The sequence below is a fragment of the Quercus suber genome, unplaced genomic scaffold (assembly GCF_002906115.3).
Source record: "Quercus suber isolate HL8 unplaced genomic scaffold, Cork oak 2.0 scaffold_77, whole genome shotgun sequence".
NCBI lineage: Eukaryota > Viridiplantae > Streptophyta > Magnoliopsida > Fagales > Fagaceae > Quercus > Quercus suber.
Window position 1 is genome coordinate 902,482 of NW_027069542.1, and position 5,803 is coordinate 908,284.

General features: G+C 33.0%; 1 long non-coding RNA gene across 1 annotated transcript; it reads left to right on the forward strand.

Moving 5' to 3' along the window:
- The first annotated feature begins 4,535 nt into the window (after positions 1-4,535).
- LOC136067562 (uncharacterized) lies at positions 4,536-5,193 on the forward strand. The gene is made up of 3 exons (XR_010629012.1): positions 4,536-4,687; positions 4,916-4,984; positions 5,110-5,193. It is a non-coding gene; the product is annotated as an uncharacterized LOC136067562 (long non-coding RNA).
- The last annotated feature ends 610 nt before the right edge of the window (positions 5,194-5,803 follow it).

Genomic DNA, 5,803 nt, shown 5'->3' on the forward strand with positions numbered 1-5,803 from the left:
TTTAGAGATATTTTAAATGCCAAAAATACTACCAACCAAACTGCCTATTTAAAAAATAGATAAATATTATGTCCATTTTTTACAACGGTTTGTTAATAAATTTGACGTGGCAAGTTATTAGTTGCTGTTATTGATAGGCAAAAAAGTACTTTCAGTAATGAATTTAAATTAAAAATCTGTAACAACTTGTCATTTTGCCAATTAGCATGCGTTTGGATTGGGTATTTTGCCCAATTTACGTGTTCTGTATTTTTAGTGGGTCTCATGAGTATTGTTCACTTTTCCACCAAACTTAGCAAAACACAAATTTTTAGGTAAATTTGGGTTCCACAGCACTATTCACACCTTTAAAAATTATCTTGCTACAATGTTTTCAACAATAAGTTTTGAGTTTTCAGCAAATAAACAATATCCAAACACACCCTTAGAATTTGTTGTGAAAGTGTTGTGAGCATATCACTTCTCATTTAAAATGCCTAGTTTCTTAAGAAATATTTTGCAAAAGTTATATTATTGTTAAGGAATTTAGGCCCCCAGCTGTGCTCAATCATTAATTATGAGCCAGATTTAAGATTTAGTCCATTCTAAAAATTAAAAATAAATAAATAAAAAACAAAAAGAGAGAGAGAGATGAATAACACTCAATATGGGTACGAAGGAAATATCAATGAAAAAATTGCCTCAAGTAAAAATCATTGTGAAGGCTCAATAATTAACCTTAAGGAAAACAAATTCATTATGTAAAATTGAAGTTTTACAAATAGAATAACCATATTTTAATGTGCTACCTCATATAGTACTTACTAACGTGATTGCATGAAACTTTAAATCTACAAACGAACTACATTGAATGTGAACACCCGCTCATGACTTCAAGTACCTACTTATAGATTCACTCCAACAACTCCTTGTTAATAGGATGTAGTAACTTCACCTTGATCAGTAGATCTTCAAAAACATGAACTTTGATCTACAATTGATGCTTTGTGAGAGCTTGGAAACCTCCATTAGTTTGTGTACACCACATAACTCTCAAAAAGTCTTTTAAAATGTGCCCTATGGTTGCTTTTATATATTGGCTTCGAAAGCATGAAACTCTAGCTTCATGATGACCGAGTAACAGAAACTTGGAATTTGTTTTACACAAATCTTGATAGATCGAGATTAGTAATTCTTGGTCTATCGAGATCGTGTCAAGCATGTATTAGAATTTAGAAACTTGATTTCTTCTTAAGCTTTAATGTTGCTCTTGTCATGGACTTGAATTGAACTTCAAACACTCTTAAGACTCACTAAAACTCTTACAACATGATTACATTTTATCACAGTTGCCAACCTAGTTCCATAGACACTCAACAATTATGACCATGAATAATACTTATTACTTGTTATAATATTTATCAATTTCAATTATTTCACTTATTTTAATATATATTACTCGAACCACTTGCTTAAGTAAATTAACAATGACAAAATTTAGTTACAAAATTAGTTATAGTTTAAGACTACATTCTTACTCAATATCTTTTTATTGAAGGTGAATTTTGATAAATTCACCATTAGATTACATCTTCTTTTTATATCCTCCATGCTTGCGAAACTTGTTGAAAATTAAAGATCAATAGTTATGTCATCAATAAATTATTTAAATGACAAGTTTTGGTAGTTTAAAATTATGCATAAAATATAGGTTTATAGATCATATAGTAAATAATATATGATTGACACAAAATTTGACATGTGTACTGAGAGTCTAAATAACATGCAATTTAACTGTTAGATTTTCAAAATATATAGAAATATTTATTGTATTGAGTAAGGTTGTAACTTTAGATTATAAATAATTTTATAACTAAACTTTGTCCAATTAACAATGGACGTGTTAGCTTTTAAATGCAAAAAAAAAAAAAAAAAAAAATTCTTAATTTATTATTATGTTGTTGATATGCGCTGTGGGTCACAACGTGGCGGCGGTGATCGATGGCAGCGATGAGTGTGGCGAGGTTGATCGCGGTGAGGTCGATCGATGGTTGACGGTCGATGAGCGTGGCGAGGTCGATGGCGGCGATGATTGATGGCGGCGATGATCGATCAATGATTTTTTCTTTGATTTTAGGTGGAGATCGGGGTTGATTTGATGTTGCTTTTTCTTTGATTTTGGTTGATCTGTGTGGGTGGTGATGGTGGCTGGGCGGTGATGATGGTGGCTGTTGATCTGATGTTGATTTTGGTTGATTTGTGTGGGTTAATGGCTTTTGGTTGCTGATGATGGTGGTGATGGTGGCTGGGCGGTGATGATGGTGGCTGTGGGTCTGTGAGAGAGAGGGGCAGTGAGGGAGTAATAATAAAAAAATTGTAAAATAGGGAATGTTTTATTGAATCAATGTGGAAAATAGATAAACCGATGTGGGTGTATTGTAAAAGTGGTCGTATAAAATAGAAAAAGTAGGTTTTTTCATGTAAAATAGACATAGAATTTACAAGAGCTGATGCGAATGCTCTTAGGAAGACATTTTAACGTAGAAGTAGGAATTTATTATTTTTATCAATTTACTATTTTAACCTCATTTTTAAGTTTTAGATATGAGTATTTTTGACAGTAAAAAAAGCAATAACTAACTTTCTTTTTTCAATTTACTATTTTGACCCTATTTTTAAATTGTTGGTTAATTAATTTAGGGGTATTTTTTACAGGAAAAAAACAATAACTAACTTTCTGAATCCTCTTAATATCTACAAACCTCTGAGCATGCACTCACACGCGTGCTCAGAGGCTCTTATATTTTTTTGATAAAAATTAATAATTTGCATTTATTATAATTTGGGATTTTTACTTTTTCCAATCACCCAAAAAAAAGAAAAAAAGAATACGTGGGGTGAGTCTTATAGATTGGAGGAGTTTTAAAACTAACAAAAGAATGATTCTATTTTGTAGGGAGTTAGAAAGTAAAAGTAGGAATTTAAATTAACGTAAAAGTAGGAGTTTATTAGAAACAGAAAGATATTTCACCGTAGAAGTAGAAATTTATTATTTTTGTCAATTTACTATTTTAACCCCATTTTTAAGTTTTAGGTAGTGGTATTTTTTACAGTAAAAAAAGTAATAACTAACTTTTTTTCCATTTTTAAGTTTTATTTAGGGGTATTTTTGACAATAAAAAAAAACAATAACTAACTTTTTTTGCCAATTTACTATTTTAACCCCATTTTTAAGTTGTTAGTTAATTAATTTATGGGTATTTTTGACCAAAAAAAAAAAATAACTAACTTTCTGAATTCTCTTAATATATACTGATACTATTATTTAAGGGGCTTCCCCTTTTTGGATTCCTCATTTTTTAGTTCAAAAATATCCCTACACCTCTATATTTAAGTAGAGACAAAACTAAAAGATAATCTGGTAAAAATGCAACTCTAACTTTCACTAAAACATTACCCAAAAAATAGGACTATTCTTCTGTTAATTTTCAAATTACTTTACCTATTTATAAAATTTAGAATTTTAAAAAGAAAGATGCTACGTCTACAACAATTTTACAACAAATCACAGGTGGTTAGTTGTTATTGGTTCAAATTTGAAACTAACACTAAGATTACTTTTTTGCCCCAATAATAAAAATCAGTAACAACCTGTCATTTATGATTTATTGTAAAAATGTTGTAAACATATCATTTCTCTTTTAAAAATAATTTTACAATCTAAATTATAACCACCCACTAATATTGTGAGTAGGGGTGTCCATGGAAACCGCTCACCCGAGCAAACCGAAAAACCCGCCCGGACCGACCCGCTCGCCGCCCGATCCGACGACTCTGGCGGTCGGCGGCGGGTCTCAGCCCTTCAAACCCGATTCCGGCGGGTCGAGTGGCGGGTTTTCTCCGCTAAAACCGCAGCCACCCGACCCGCCCGACCACCACTTCAGATCAAAGCCTCCCCCGTTCAGATCCGGCGACGAATACCCATCTTTCGCTTAGATCCGGCGACGATTTTTCTCAGATCTACTTAGATCTGATGATTTTAGCTCAGTTCCGGCAATATTTTTCAAAAAATCGCTCAGATCGGTGACTTTTAAGCTCGGATCGGTGACGTGTAAGCTCAGATCGGTAACTTTGGCTTAGATCCGGCGATGTTTAAGCTCAGATCCGACGACGTTTCGCTCTTCTCCTGCCAGATTCGACAACGTTTTGCTCTTCTCCAGCCAGATCCGACGACGTTTCGCTCTTCTCCAGCCAAATCCGACGACGCTTTGCTCTCCTCCGCTCATCGACTCTGTTCGTCGGTTTCAACCGAACCGACCGATCGATTTTTAGAATCCGATCCGACTCGACCCGTGGTGATCGGCGGTCGGTTGCGGGTCTGATTCTCTCCCACCCGACCTGAGCGGGTCGAGTCCGGGTTGGGCACAAACCCGACCCGGCCGACCCGTGGACAGCCCTAATTGTGAGAGTAGTGGTGGAATGCTGATAAGGTTATTTTGCATGTATCTTTCACTCATTAGATTTTTTTATAACCAACTGCTTTTTTTTTTTTTTTTTTTTGTATAAGAACTGCTATTTATTTGATACAAATATTTTTTGCCCTCAAAACGATTGTACTTTTGCTCAACTTGATCGACTGCACAGAAATTTGCAATTTCAGAGTCCTCTGCTGTTCCTAAGATCTCTGGGAAGTGTGACTGTCAAAATGGTTTGTATCTACTACAATATATGTTCTATTCGTGTTTGTTGGGCATGCAGTGGTTATTTCTTCTTATTATCAAAAGCTATATTTTTCATCATGAATCATGGTGATCGTTTTACATGTTTTACCTGACAAAAATTTTTGCCATTTTGAAACAAATGAATTGATGGAAATCGTTAAAAAGGAGCCTGTTGAGAAGATGACTCCAGATTGGTTTTGTATTTATATGTGTAGGTATTGGATAAGATTTGATTTGAGAGCCTCCCAGACAAAATCAACCAGACTCTCTATTTATGCATGCAGGTATTTATATATTATTCTTCTTTATTTTGGTCCACGAACTTAATATTTAATGTGATTTTAGACTGCTAACACTTTTCTAGTTTTTGGGTTATAAATTTGGTGAATAATTTGGGTACAATTGCAAGGTCTGGGACGAAGGAATTTATGGAGGCATTGCAGGCTAGAGAGAATGTGAGCATGATTGGTTAATTTGGTGTTGGGTTTTAAGGGAATTAAGTTGTTTGAAGTAGTAATTTACGCTACTTTTTTTTTAACATAAAAATTTGTTGTAAAAAAAATTTATTTTGTAATATAAATTATATTTATCATTTGTATAATTCTATGTGAAATTAAATTTATATTTTCTTTTTTTTTATAATTATTAATTTACTACTCCATAAAAATGTTACATACCTTCTCTCAGTTTTAAGGATAGTTAACATCTTTGAAATTTAAACTCTTTTTAACTTTTGTTTGGATGTGTAGTAAGTGGCTAATAATTACGATTAATTTACCGTAAAATAAATATATGTGTGGTGAATAATTTTTCATCACACCCCTAGATTTTTGTTGTGATTGGAAAATATAGTAATCCCAAATTATAATAAATACTCTAAATTAACCCTTACCCAAAAAATAGAAGAGCCTTTGAGCACGCGCGTGAGCGTGTGCTCAGAGGCTAGTATATAAATTGAGAGGATTTAGAAAGTTAGTTATTGTCTTTTTCACTATCAAAAATACCCATAATTTAATTAACTTATCATTATTCCATGGGTTAAAATAGTAAATCAACAAAAAATTTAAAATATTCTTATAAAAGAAAAACTACCCCGCGTCCTT